Source organism: Coregonus clupeaformis, unplaced genomic scaffold, assembly GCF_020615455.1.
Source record: "Coregonus clupeaformis isolate EN_2021a unplaced genomic scaffold, ASM2061545v1 scaf2068, whole genome shotgun sequence".
Taxonomy (NCBI): Eukaryota; Metazoa; Chordata; class Actinopteri; order Salmoniformes; family Salmonidae; genus Coregonus; species Coregonus clupeaformis.
Genome location: NW_025535522.1, coordinates 14,098 through 28,034, shown reverse-complemented (window position 1 = coordinate 28,034; position 13,937 = coordinate 14,098). Strand labels below are relative to the sequence as shown.

At 40.8% G+C, this 13,937-nt stretch overlaps 1 pseudogene; it reads left to right on the top strand.

Moving 5' to 3' along the window:
* Positions 1-334: 334 nt before the first annotated feature.
* Positions 335-511, top strand: LOC121558713 (annotated as a pseudogene).
* Positions 512-13,937: the final 13,426 nt, after the last annotated feature.

Genomic DNA, 13,937 nt, shown 5'->3' with positions numbered 1-13,937 from the left:
CAGGAGGAGGCTTTTTCGATAAGGACTCACCCCGTTTTTGTACAAAGGACCGAAGACAGCTTTTTTAACAAAGTGACTTTTTGACAGGCTTTTTATGTCTTAAAATTGTTTTTACTTTGTTAAATCATTTATGCACATTTTAAATGGCTTTTACTAATCGGCTTTTACAGGAATAGGTACTTTTATGTAGGATTGTTTTATTGTTTTAAATAAACAACATGTACCTTTTAAAAATGTAACTGTAATGTAATGCTGGTTTTTAATGCACTTTATGCCGTTTTTATGTGTGTAAATGAATTTCAAATGTGAGCTGTTTTAAAGGAAATGTATAATAAAAACTTTTCCAAAAGAAAAAAAATCTGTTCTTATCAGTTTAATATCTGATATGTCCCCTATCTGGGGACCATATATTAAATTGATTTTTGGAACAGGGAGATGGAATAGGGGCTTGCTCCGTCCACTCCACGCATCGACCTGGTATTGCAGTACCTCCAGGAACGGTGCACCCCCTGTCATTGTAAAGATAAATCAGGCAAAGACAACAGAATTGCTTTGTTATATTCCATTAGGATCACGATGTATTTTATATTTTCACGTTTGACCATCTTCATCTCAATGTCAATGATGGCTAGAAAGTGATGGTGAAGTCAGTCACTGCTATATTGACCATGATAGCTGATGTGAATGGTGCGTTAATCATCTAATCAAATCAATGTTTATTCGTCACATGCACAGGATACAGGGTGTAAATAGTACAGTGATAATGCTTTAAAGATAATGCTTTAAATAAATATTGGCATAGATTGGGAGTTGATCAACGTTGAGAATAACCACTTTAGACTGTTACAAAGTAACACATTTGTAGGTTCGTAAGTCACGTGGTCATCTGCCCTCCAATCGGAAATGACAGAAAGTGTTTATAAATTAAATCCAGATTAACAGCTAAATCTGAATAATAATATATGAAATACGGGTGGGGGAATCAATTTAGAGATAATAATATTGACATAACATTTGATCTTATATCACATATCTCTGGTAGCGTTGATGCCACAAGGGAACTGAGCAATTGTCCACTTGGTGGCGCAAGTGTTCCACTGACCGTCGCATTTGAATGTTGAACCACTTGACTTCAATACATCATCAACGCAAATAATATGAACAATAAAAATAGCCTGTTTTTATTTTACATGTCTGTAGAGCCTTGTACTATAAGACCACGGTGAAGAGGCCTTCATAAAGTTGCCGTCCTGAATTACTAGAGGCCAAACTTCAAAGATGTCCATGGCACTGGACTGCAGTAAGAGCTAGGCCAACAGTGCGGCCTACGGAGCGGTCCTGGTGTATGGTCCTGGCTGCCTAAATGTTTCCTCCACATAATAAACTGTACAAACATGGCACTTTAGAGGGTTACTTTTACAATTAGCCTTACTGAGTCACTACAACAAACTTCCTATCATGGACATGAAATACCATTAGGCCTAATGAAGATACCGTATATGTAAGTTACTTAGTTGGTGTCTTGTGAATCAACTGGTATGCGCATCAGGGTTTAATATTTCCTCGATATTATACAAATGTTCCATCCCGAGAATAAATCACTCTTCTCCCGGGTAACCCGGTATTTTCCGCCAAAACCGGAAGTGTCTTTTAAAAGCATTATAACGCTTATAAATAACTGGATTTGATTAGAGCTTTGATCAGCATGAAAATACAAACCTGATGCTACCTGAGCCTGATCAGACATATATTAAATACATTTTATAATACATTTTACAAATCCAAATCCCAGATGAAGAATAAGACACTATTTCAAAGCATAGAACATGTAATGTTAGCCAAGTACAATGTAATTACTAGTTGTTACAAAGTATTTAGCTAGTTAAAATGAAGTGTATTTTTAGGAGTACTTGTAATTAATGTGTACAGTACATTACCCATCCTGACAACCTGGCCCTCAATTTAAAGCTTGTGGAAGTGACATCCAAGTGGGAGAATAAATACACTAGCACACCACAGAGTATCTGTATAGAGCTGGGCATCGTGTTATGACCTGCATTATCTGAATTAGGCGCACAGAATTATACCTACGGAGGAGCGGCTTCTATGGAGGAACTTTGAATGTCTTTGAACTTCAGAGTTGGTTTAACGTCGGACCAGAGCAAATGTTATCTAGCTAGCTAACAACCTTGTTTGTGCAGTGTAGCACTATAATTAAAAACAGGTCTTACCTTTTTGTCGTTAATAAATCCAATGTGAAACGTGGTGACTATAGTATCCTTAACTAGCATTGAACAAGTTCATCCATTCTTCTCAAATTAAACATATCTCCCTAATTTCTGAATCATGCTTGTAACGTTGTCAGTAGGATACAGTAACCTATCCTTCAGAGGGGAGGAGCAGGTAGTTTCCACACGCACACCCACTGGCAAAGGTTTCCATTCCAGCTGGCAGGCAGAAACTGGAATACGTTTCTAGAGTGAGCTTTCCCAGCTAACAAAATTACGTTCCAGGACGTGACCAAAGTTATTTTAGTCCCTACAAAAGTAATGATAACGTTATTGTGAAACGTTCCTTCTACGTAGCTGTGGTGTCCGCTGACAAAACTTATGTCCCATGTCTTTTCAGGACGTAGAAATGTGGGGGATTTTAAACCGTTAAATATGTGTATTTTTAAGTCAACCTCATAACGTTGCTAAACGTCAGAAAGTACGTTGAGAGCCCCATAAAATGCAGTTTCTGGTAACGTAACTTTCGTCAGTGGGTACCTATAGTACCAATAAGGCATATAACAGTGTGATGGGGACAAGGACATTCCGGCTGGCCAAACCCTCCCCTAACCCGGACGACACTGGGCCAATTGTGCATCACCTCATGGGTCTCCCGGTCGTGGCTGGCTGCGACACAGACAGGTATCGAACCAGCATCTGTAGCAACGCAGCTGCGATGCAGTGTCTTAGACCACTGCACCACTCGGGAGGACCCTTAAGACACGTCATTTAATCTACCCTGAACATATACACAGTATCCTGTCGGTAGGTGTCCACTGACGAAATATGCAAAATGCCAGAAAATAAGTTCTTTTTTTTACTTAAACTGTATCACAATAGATTCATAAACAAAATCACAGCAATAAGCTCACAAAATAACAAGTCAGTAAAAACATGAACACTGCACTCCAATCAAGAACTGTAAAACTGCTTAAAGCTAAAAGTGAATAACTATGTTATGTTTATTCAGGTGCTGCTGCTCCATCCTCATCCACAGTCTCTTCCTCGACCCGCTCCTGGAAGTCAAAATAATCAAATCAAATCAAATCAAATCAAATTTTATTGGTCACATGCGCCGAATACAACAGGTGCAGACATTACAGTGAAATGCTTACTTACAGCCCTTAACCAACAGTGCATTTATTTTAAACAAAAAAAGTAAGAATAAAACAACAACAAAAAAAGTGTTGAGAAAAAAGAGCAGAAGTAAAATAAAGTGACAGTAGGGAGGCTATATATACAGGGGGTACCGTTGCAGAGTCAATGTGCGGGGGCACCGGCTAGTTGAGGTAGTTGAGGTAATATGTACATGTGGGTAGAGTTAAAGTGACTATGCATAAATACTTAACAGAGTAGCAGCAGCGTAAAAAGGATGGGGTGGGGGGCAGTGCAAATAGTCCGGGTAGCCATGATTAGCTGTTCAGGAGTCTTATGGCTTGGGGGTAGAAGCTGTTGAGAAGTATTTTGGACCTAGACTTGGCACTCCGGTACCGCTTGCCGTGCGGTAGCAGAGAGAACAGTCTATGACTAGGGTGGCTGGAGTCTTTGACAATTTTGAGGGCCTTCCTCTGACACCGCCTGGTATAGAGGTCCTGGATGGCAGGAAGCTTTGCCCCAGTGATGTACTGGGCCGTACGCACTACCCTCTGTAGTGCCTTGCGGTCGGAGGCCAAGCAGTTGCCATACCAGGCGGTGATGCAACCAGTCAGGATGCTCTCGATGGTGTAGCTGTAGAATTTTTTGAGGATCTGAGGACCCATGCCAAATCTTTTTAGTCTCCTAACACAAACTGGTCATTATTTTCCTTAAACAAATGATCAAAATGCCGGTTTAACGTCGACTCCCTACTACATTCCTTTTTTACTAGCACAATCATTTAGCTATATTGACCGACTGGATTAAAGTGAAGTAAAAAGGCCATTATCCTCTATGGCCTCCATAACTTGGTTCAGAGCAGTCCTGAACTCTGTACGGATCATCTCCAGTTCCACCATTATCCTCTATGGCCTCCATAACTTGGTTCAGAGCAGTCCTGAACTCTGTACGGATCATCTCCAGTTTCACCATTATCTTCTATGGCCTCCATAACTTGGTTCAGAGCAGTCCTGAACTCTGTACGGATCATCTCCAGTTCCACCATTATCCTCTATGGCCTCCATAACTTGGTTCAGAGCAGTCCTGAACTCTGTACGGATCATCTCCAGTTCCACCATTATCCTCTATGGCCTCCATAACTTGGTTCAGAGCAGTCCTGAACTCTGTACGGATCATCTCCAGTTCCACCATTATCCTCATCTCCACTGCTTGAAGATCTGCAAAATAATAAAGACTCAACAGTTTTGCTGCAAGTAGCGTGACAATACAAGCCATGAGTACCAGGCAGGACATGGATCAAGGCCATGTGAAATACCGCAATCAAAATATCCACCCTTCATATATATTAGTAGTATTGATAACCACGTATCTGCTGACAGCCAAATAATTTGGAATTGATGTTGACAATACAAGAGAAGCAACATGTTGTAACATATAGGCACATATAACTTGTGTGTGAAACATTGTATTGTATTCTTATGATTGGTAGGGGGTTATTATGTGTGAGTGAATGGGCTGCTTCTACTTTAACATCATGCTGTGTGACTTGTCTTTCTGTCGCCCTATGCGTTTTACATAAAGTCTCCTACATGGAGTGTCTGCTTCTCTGTCTGCTTCTCTGTCTGCTTATCGGTCAGGCCGTCTGCTTCTCTGTCTGCCTCTGTCTGCTTATCAGTCAGGCCGTCTGCTTCTCTGTCAGCTTATCGGTCAGGCCGTCTGCTTCTCTGTCGGCTTATCGGTCAGACCGTCTGCTTCTCTGTCAGCTTATCGGTCAGGCCGTCTGCTTCTCTGTCTGCTTATCTGTCTGGCCGTCTGCTTCTCTGTCAGCTTAACGGTCAGGCTGTCTGCTTCTCTGTCGGCTTATCGGAACTACAGAGTTGGTTTAACGTTGGAACAGAGCTAATGTTAGCTAGCTAGCTAACAACCTTGTTTGTAAAGTGCAGTGCAGCACTATAATTAAAAAGAGGTCGTACCTTTTTGTCGTTAATAAATCCAATGTGAAACGTGGTGACTATAGTATCCTTAACTAGCATAGAAAAAGTTAATCCATTCTTCTCAAATTAAACATATCTCCCTAATTTCTGAATCATGCTTGTAACGTTGTCAGTAGGATACAGTAACCTATGCTTCAGAGGGGAGGAGCAGGTAGTTTCCACACGCACACCCACTGGCAAGGATTTCCATTCCAGCTGGCAGGCAGAAACTGGAATACGTTTCTACAGTGAGCTTTGTTGCGATTTTTGTGGGACTGGAGAAAAATTCCCGGAAAGGAAAATAAGGTTATTACCTGGATCCCATGCTTTTAAAATAACTGCTGTTTCTGAAAAGTATAGAACACTTTAGTTTCCGGTTCTTTTTAACGTTATTTTTCAGTTCTGTTCCCTGAACCGGTTCCAACCCTCGATAAATTATTGGTATGTAGGTCATGCTTAGCCTAATAAACTATAAAGGGAAATAAATTGCTACAGTTTACACTTTTTTAGTAATTTAATGAAATGTTGTAATCTGATCTCGGAATGCACGGACCGTTAGTAGTGGGGGAACAGGAAGTTCCGGGCAAGCGGGCACCATTCTTCACAATAAAGAAAGCGCCAGAACTGTGCAGTCAAGAAGATAACCTTTGTGTCCGTTTCTATTTATTACTAGAGGTATGTAATAGCACGTTTAAACATTCTAATGTCGAAAGAACATGTCATACCATGCTAGGTAACACATCCGTTAAGGTATTATCACGTTTGGTAAAGGTTTGATGTGTTATTTTTGTGTCAAACCAAGTGAAGAATGTGATAAAAAACTATTTTACAAGTCACATAGCTAGAGACTTTGGGTTTGTCTGAGTGAATGTACATACTTTTCTCATGGTAATTTCATAAATAATCAATTTATTTGAGATTTCTGTGTTCGTTTAGCATATTATTGGTTTTGTGTAAAATTCCCAAGCTGGTAAAATGGCGGCTACTCTCGGTCAGCGTCAACGGACTACAGTGAGGACAGTGCGGGTGCATCAGATAGAGACAATTTCACGGTCGGACTACTGTTTTGAAGCTGAATGTAATGATTATCAGTTTTCTACATGTGTACTAATATTCAGACACATTCTGTTGTTTCTGTCTTTATCAAAATTTTTTGCTATGGTGTGAACAGGAAATACAATTGGTTTTTGATTGAAGTAATACAGTGAAGACAAGGTTTAAGGAAATTAGCACATAGTGCTGTCTAAAACAAACTGTAACCTTGTACTAAATGGATTTTGAGTCATTTATGCATTTATCTACTACAGGTTAGGTATTAGCTCAAAAGTATTGTGGAGCTCCTGCACTTTAATATAAACAGTACCGTGCCCAAAATGAGTATTAGCACCTATTTCAGTCCAAGTCAAGCACTGAATTAGATAATTGAACAAGAACAAAGTTAAAATATTTTTAGAGAATATAGAAAGGGCCAGAACTGTCAAGACAATAACTTTTTGTATCTGTTTCTCTTTATTACTACTGGCCGATTCAGATAAGTCTGAGGCCGGTAACATCAACAGTGAGGACAAACCCAGCCTGCCTCTCTCCTTCCACACTGAGTCCAAACCTACAGTCACTGGGTCCTGATTGTTACAGTGGAGCCCAGTTTACTGCAGGATCCAGAGATGGCATCAGTGAAGCTGGAAGACTGCAGTCAAATACTGGAGCTGAACGTCAACATTAAAGATGAAGAAGAGGAGGAGAAGATTGGGAAATCTGTTTCTCACGGTAAGAGCAGATTCTATCTAATTAAGTTTGTTGGACATGATTTGGAAAGGCACACACCTGTCTATATACAGTGCATTCGGAAAGTATTCAGACCCCTGGACATTTTCGACATTTTGTTACGTTACAGCCATATTGTAAAATTTATTAAATTGTTTTTTTCCCTCATCAATCTACACACAATACCCCATAATGACAAAGCAAAAACAACAACAACTGAACAATCACATTTACATAAGTATTCAGACCCTTTTCTCAGTACTTTGTTTAAGCACCGTTTGGCAGTGATTGCAGCCAAAGTCTCTTAATGTGTATGACGCTACAAGCTTGGCACACCTGTATTTGGGGAGTTTCTCCCATTCCTCTCTGCAGATCCTCTCAAGCTCTGTCAAGTTGGATGGGGTGCGTTGCTGCACAGCTATTTTCAGGTCTCCAGAGATGTTTTGATTGGGTTTAAGTCCCGGCTCTGGCTGGGCCACTCAAGGACATTCAGAGACTTGTCCCGAAGCCACTCCTGCTTTGTCTTGGCTGTGTGCTTAGGGTCGTTGTCCTGTTGGAAGGTGAACCTTCGACCCGGTCTTGAGGTCCTGAGCGCACTGGAGCAGGTTTTCATCAAGGATCTCTCTGTACTTTGCTCCAATCATCTTTCCCTTGATCCTGACTAGGCTCCCAGTCCCTGCTGCTGAACAACATCCCCGCAGCATGATGCTTCCACCACCGTGCTTCACCATAAGGATGGTGCCAGGTTTCCTCCAGACGTGATGCTTGTCATTCAGGCCAAGAAGTTCAATCTTGGTTTCATCAGACCAGAGAATCTTGTTTCTCATGGTCCGAGTCCTTTAGGTGCCTTTTGGCAAACTCCAAGCGGGCTGTCATGTGCCTTTTGCTGAGGAGTGGCTTCCGCCTGGCCACTCTACCATAAAGGCCTGATTGGTGGAGTGCTGCAGAGATGGTTGTCCTTCTGGAAGGTTCTCCCATATCCATAGAGGAACTCTGGAGCTCTGTCAGTGACCATCATGTTCTTGGTCAACTATAAGACAGCTGTGTGACTTTCCAAATCATCTCCAATCAATTGAATTTACCACAGTTAGACTCCAATTAAGTTTTAGAAACATGTCAAGGATGATCAATGGAAACAGGATCCACCTGAGCTCAATTTCGAGTCTCATAGCAAAGGGTGTGAATACTTCTGTAAACAAGGTATTTCTGCTGTTTTTATTTTTAATACATTTTCAAAAATGTCTAAGAACCTCTTTTCACTTTGTCATTATGAGGTATTGTGTGTAGATTGATGAGGATTTTTTTTATTTAATCAATTTTAGAATAAGGCTGTAACGTAACAAATTGTGGAAAAAGTCAAGGGGTCTGAGTACTTTCCTAATGCACTGTACATATCCAAAAGTGGACCTAGAAGTTTGTCCTTAAATATCTATTGGGAGCCCATCTGGACCTTCCGCTTTACCTCCCTTCATATCGAAAATAGCATCAGATATTTCAACACCATCCAATTCCTTTTCCAGATCCAATTTAGTGTCTTCTGAAGTAGAGGGAAAATCAAGACCTGACTAGTTCAGATCTCAGGAGTTTCAGAGTTGTAAAGTGTGTTGTAGTAGGAAGCAAATGTTTGGTTCATTTCTACAGGATCCATTGATAATTGTCCTTGTAAATTATGAATTGCATTAAAGGCTGAATTTTACTTCTTAATGTGCCAGGCCAGCAATTTACCAGGTTTTTCACCTTGATCATAGGACTGTTTCAGCCTAGTTAAGCTGTTTGCAGCCTTAGAGGTGGGAAGTTCATCATACTGAGCTTTAAGACCAAATCATTCCTTGTTTACTTCTACTGAGTTATCAAAAAATGCTTCCCTCTCCAATTCTCTCATTTTGCTCTCCGTCTCTCATTTTCTGATTTATTAGATTTGAAACTGGTAAAACGTATAATTTGCCCCCAAATATGTGCTTTGAAAGCCTCCCATCTGGTACTCGCTGACGTTTGGTCAGTGTTCAATGTCAAATAAACATCTATACGCACTCCAACGTAATGTAAGAAGTCTGGGTCCTGTAACCATCTGGGATGCAAACGCCATCTAGAGAATCATTTTACTAGTTTTGTATCCCTATAGAATAATCACACAAGGGAATGGTCATTCAAAACAATAGTATCATATCCACTTCCTGCTACATTGGGAAGCAATAAGCAAGAAACTAAAAAGTAGTCTACATGAGAATATGATTTAAATGTTGACGAGTAACATGAATTCTCCCTTTTACTCGGGTTCTGAGTCCTCCAAGGTTCACATAGATTTAAGTCCTGAATTAAATGCTGTAATTTCTTTCTACTCTGCGAGTGGGAAGTGTCTAAACCAGAGGAGCGATCTAGATGAGGATCAAGAGTGCAATTAAAGTCCCCTGCCATTAGGACTTTACCAGGAATGGAGGCTATCAATAGAAATACATTCTCAAAGAATTTGGGATTATCATCATTAGGACCATAAACATTAACCAGATTAATATGCTCATTCAAAAGAGTTCCCTGTATCAAAATGTATCTACCAGCTGTATCAGTTATAATAGTATCCACTTGAAACGGAACAGATTAGTGAATTAAAACCATAACACCATGAGAATGAGAGGAGAAACAGGATGCTACTGCTTGCCCTTGTCATCTCCTGCATACTTTAAGTAGCTCATCCTTCAACAAGTGAGTTTCTTGTAGGAACACAATAGATGAATGAAGTTGTTTAAGCCTAGTAATAACCTGTTTTAAGCTTGGATAGTTTACAAACTCCACAGACATTCCACAAAGTAAATTAAAGTTTTGCATTTGAAGTCATTTAATCAAAGATGTAAACATGGAATAAGCTATAGCATAAAGGCATATCTAAAATCTGTTTAGTAACCACAAGGACCGCAGGAATATTTTGTAGTGAGGAAAATATGTAAAGATCTGTTGGAAGAAACAAACATAAATCTATCCTAACAACACAGGGTCTTTTGCTAGTAGCCTATATAGTTGCCTAAATATCACAACAAAAGGCCTCTCTAGCAAGATGATATGTGAAATATCACGTAGTATTTGTTTGAAAAGTAGCAAAGAATAGCTCCACCTAAAACAGTAACGCTAGTTAGTGAAGCCTGAGACTAACGTTAACGTTACAGTATGGACCGTCCAAAATAGTGGTAGATGATCCACAACACAGGGTCTGTTGCTAGTAGCTACCAAGTAACAATATGGCCCATACGTATAGCGTTAATGTAGTATACCATGATACGTTCATAAACCAGAAAAAGTATCAAAGATCAGAAATGAACAGCCTATGTGAGAAAAATATATATCATTGAATATGTGCTACGTTACCCAAAGGCCCTTTGCATGTGATGTTAGGCTTGCACCTGAGAGTCAAACATTTTAGTCCAAGGATATGATCGAAAGGCCTCCATCATTCTTAAATGGAAAAAGTGTGGAACCACCAATAATTTTTCTAGAGCTGGCAGCCCAGACAAACTAAGCAATCGGGGGAAAAGGGCCATGGTCAGGGAGGTCACCAAGAAGCCAGTGGTCACTCTGACAGAGCTCCAGAGTTCTGTGGCGATAGGAGAATCTTCCAGAAGGACAACAATCTCTGCAGCACTCCACCAATCAGGCCTTTATGGTAGAGTGGCTAGACCAGGGGTGTCAAACTCATTTTAGCTCAGGGCCACATGGAGGAAAATCTATTCCCAAGTGGGCCGGACCCGAAAAATCATGGTATATATAACTTAAAAACAACAACTTCAGATTGTTTTCTTTGTTTTAATACGATCAACATACAACATAAAGCTGGAGCCTGAGGACAGTGTGTCCAAAATAGTACAAGCACAACATCACTATTAATCATAAAACACGTCAAGTTTATTTGAAAATTCTAAAGAAAAAGAACACACAAACACACAATGCCTCAGTGATTAACATAACTGTTTCACAGGTCACAGAACTATATCAGGGTGTCATTTCTCAGGCAGAAATGTAGATACAAATAATGAAATCCTGTTCCCCAAACAAGTGCAAGAACCACAGTCAAGAATAGGTTAAATATACAAATAAAATAAAATCAATTAAAAACAATAGCACATCAACATAAAAACATATAAACATAAATCTGAAAGCGTTGCTCAAACTCCCGTAACAGTCCTGTTATTTTATCTTTGAACCGCTTCATGTCTGCCACATGTTGGGTCGCGCACATTTTTCAGACAGGGGAAGTGAGCTGCATCACCACCGGCAAGTTGCGTCTCCCACAATGACAGCTTCAACTTGAAAGAACGTATGCTGTCATAATACTGCGTGACAACTTTGTTGCGCCCTTGCAGCTGTTTGTTCAAATTATTCAGGTGCTCTGTAACATCCATCATAAATGCAAGGTCCTGCATCCATTCTACGGAATGAAATTCTAACACTGGTTTGCCCTTTTCTTCCATGAACTGTTCAATTTCTTCTCGTAAATCAAAGAAACGCCTCAGCACAGCACCTCGGCTTAACCATCTTACCTCAGTGTGGTATGGCAGGCCATAGATGTGGTCTTTCTCTCTGAGAAGGCTGTCAAACTGACGGTGATTCAGGCTTCTGGATCGGATTAAATTAACAGTTTGGATGACCACCTTCATGACGTTATCCATCTTTAATGACTTGCAACACAAAGCCTCCTGGTGCAAAATACAGTGAAAAGTAAAAAAATCACATCCTCCATTTGCAGATTGCACTTTCTCTCTGAACTTTGTCACAACGCCTGCTTTTTTCCCGATCATTGAGGGCGCACCATCTGTAGCCAGGCTGACAGCGGGACCAGTCCCTCCGACCCTGTCCAGCGCGCCCGACGAGTCGCGGTAAAAATATCAGCTGCTGTCGTTGTATCTGTCATCGGCACCAACTCCACAAACTCCTCGTGACGGTCAATGTGTCATCAACTCCGCGGATGAAAATGGCCAGTTGTGCAACATCTGTAATGTCCGTGCTTTCATCAATTGCAACAGCAACGCTAATAAATGACTTTCCTTTTTGCTTCAACTGGCTGTCCAAATCCACTGAAAGATCGGAAATCCTGTCTGCAACTGTGTTTCTTGTCAGGCTGATATTTGCAAAAGCCTGGTGCTTTTCAGGCACACAATCTCTGCTGCCTTCATCATGCATGTTTTTACAAATTCACCCTCACTAAATGGTTTTGAAGCCACTGCGATTTCATTAGCAATGAGGTAGCTAGCTTTCACTGCAGCGTCACTGATGTCTCGGCTGTGAGTAAACACAGACTGCTGTTTCTTCAGACCCGCCAACGGTTCATTCACCTTCTCTCATCTCCGCTGTCCTTGAAAGTTGTCATATTTGTCGGCATGAAGACTCACATAGTGGCGACGAAGGTTATTTATATATATATATATTTTGTTTTTTGTTTTATTTGTTTTGTCATTTAGCAGACGCTCTTATCCAGAGCGACTTACATGAGCAATTAGGGTTAAGTGCCTTGCTCAAGGGCACATCGACAGATTTTTCACCTAGTCGGCTCGGGGATTAGAACCAGCGACCTTTCGGTTACTGGCACAACGCTCTTAACCACTAAGCTACCTGCCGCCCACTGCAACATGCTGTGAACACACCAAACATACAGCTTTCCCATTCAATTCCGTGATTAAATAGGATGACCATTTTTCTTGGAACACTGCACTCTGCACTCTGCGTCCACTTTTCTCTTTTTTGACAGAGACATATTGGGGCAATGAGGGTGCCAAAGCACATAATGTTAAAAGTAGAAGATGTAATAAATATCGCGGGCAAAACAAAGTAGCTCATTGGCTGCACGTGCTTGTCCTACTTGCTCTGCCCCGGTATAAACAGTTTGCTTGCTTAACACAATTGCTATTGCGCCATCCAGTGGACACAATTGGAACAGCAGTTTATTTTATAGAAAAATTGCAGCGCATTTTTATGCTTTACCAAATTTTATTTATTTATTTTTTATTATTTTTTTAAATCATCTCGCGGGCCGGATTAAACCCGTTTGCGGGCCTGATCCGGCCCGCGGGCCGTATGTTTGACACCCCTGGGCTAGACGGAAGCCACTCCTCATGAAAAGGCACATGACTGCCCGCTGGGAGTTTGCCAAAAGACACCTAAAGGACTCTCAGACCATGAGAAACAAGATTCTCTGGTCTGATGAAGCCAAGATTGAACTCTTTGGCCTGAATGCCAAGCGTCACGTCTGGAGGAATCCAGGCACCATCCCAACGGTGAAGCATTGTGGTGGCAGCATCATGCTGTGGGGATGTTTTTCAGTGGCAGGGACTGGGAGACTAGTCAGGATCGAGGGAAAGATGAACGGAGCAAAGTACAGAGAGAACTGAAAATAGCTGTGCGGCGACACTACCCATTTTACCTGACAAGCTTGAGAGGATCTGCAGAGAAACTCCCCAAATACAGGTATGCCAAGCTTGTAGCGTTATACCCAAGAAGACTTGAGGCTGTAATCACTGCCAAAGGAGCTTCAACAAAGTACTGAGTAAAGTCAGAATACAGTTTTTTTTTTTTTTTATTATTATTATTTTTGTTAAATGGTGTCAAAACGTAGCGGTCAATCAGGGAAAGGGTTCCAATCATTTTTCATTTTTATTCATTTTAGAAACACTTAGAATAATGGCTGTGTTTCGTGTAGGCTTACCCTGGCGTGACTTTTAGCAATATTCAGCTCTATTTCCTCTCAGATTATAAAACTCTAAGTATCATCAAAGTAGACATCATGCAAAACAACAAATCACTGCAAGCTCCTGCACGTCATCTCTAGCTGTAACCTTTGATAACAGGTATTGTG